General features: G+C 40.2%; 1 protein-coding gene across 1 annotated transcript in view; it reads left to right on the top strand.

Annotated features, from left to right (window-relative positions):
- The window catches only part of ITGA4 (integrin subunit alpha 4), a 104,507-nt gene that overhangs the window by 72,416 nt on the left and 30,864 nt on the right, over window positions 1-1,227 (top strand). The window lies entirely within an intron of this gene.

The raw sequence follows: 1,227 nt of genomic DNA, 5'->3' as shown, positions 1-1,227 counted from the left end.
GAAGCAGCAGTCAGGACATCAGACGACATATAGCACTGGGCAAGTTGGCTGCAAAAGACCTCTTTCAAGCGGTGAAGAGCAAAGATGTCTCCTTGAGGACTAAAGGGCCTCATGTGCATGTGAGAGCTGGAGAATGAATAAGGAAGACCGAAGAAAGTTGATGCTTTTGAGTTGTGGTGCTGGTGAAGAATGCTGAAAGTACTGTGGACTGCTAAAAGAACTAACAGATCTGTCCTGGAGGAAGTGCAGCAGAAATCCTTCTTGGAAGTGAGAATAGGCAGACTTCATCTCACCTGCTTTGTTCATGTTATCGGAAGGGACCATTCCCTGGAGAAGGATGTTATGCTTGGTAAGGTGGAGGGTCGACAAAGAAGGGAAGGCCTTCAGCGAGATGGATTGACATGGTGGCTGCGATGATGGGCTCAAGTATAGCAAGGATCATGGAGCTGCCGCAGGATCAAACAGTGTTTCGTTCTGCTGTGCATAGGGTCACTATGAGTTGGAAACGACTTGATGGCATCTAACAACAACAATTGATAACATTCCCATTCCTGCATTTATTTTCTTCCTAGGGTATTCAGTTTTCTTGGTGTTTCAGCCTTCATGGACCTTTGAAAAGAAGAGTTATTTTTGGGAAAGCTTTTCTAAGCTATAAATAAATAGTTATTTCATTTTCTTAATTAAGTAGATCTCTCTGGCCTGTGAGAGTGGGAAATTGAGATTTTTATTAGAATATTGCTAAGAATGCCACTTCACTGAAGACTGGAAATATAGCTTATTGAATTAAGATACTGAATTATTCAACTGTGAATTAGGTTTTTCTTCATTACATATTTTTTTACAATGAAAAAATCATACTATCTACTTTGCATTTTTAATTTGAAGTGATAATATATTTTTATAGTCTAAATATAAAGCCATTTATGATTTTAAATGTCAGCCAACTGAGTATAAGACAGTGTTTTTCAAAGTGTGGTTTTTGGATCACCAGAATGCTTGATAGAAATGTAGGTCCTTAAGCCCAGCCCATGCAAATCAGAATTTGTGCAGACCAGGACAAAAGTCTTCACTCGGGCTCCAGACAATTCTTATCACACTAAAATCTAAGAACCAGTGTTGTGGTGGCATTGTTGTTGTTGTTATGTGCCATCAAGTCGGACCCGACTCATAGCGACCCCTCCTTGGGTTTCTGAGGCAGTATCTCTACGGAAGTAGATTGCATCATCT

This window comes from Orycteropus afer, unplaced genomic scaffold (genome assembly GCF_000298275.1).
Source record: "Orycteropus afer afer isolate SDZICR_OR568_19922 unplaced genomic scaffold, OryAfe1.0 scaffold00001, whole genome shotgun sequence".
NCBI classification, from domain to species: Eukaryota; Metazoa; Chordata; class Mammalia; order Tubulidentata; family Orycteropodidae; genus Orycteropus; species Orycteropus afer.
This window is presented reverse-complemented; position numbering and strand designations above follow the sequence as displayed.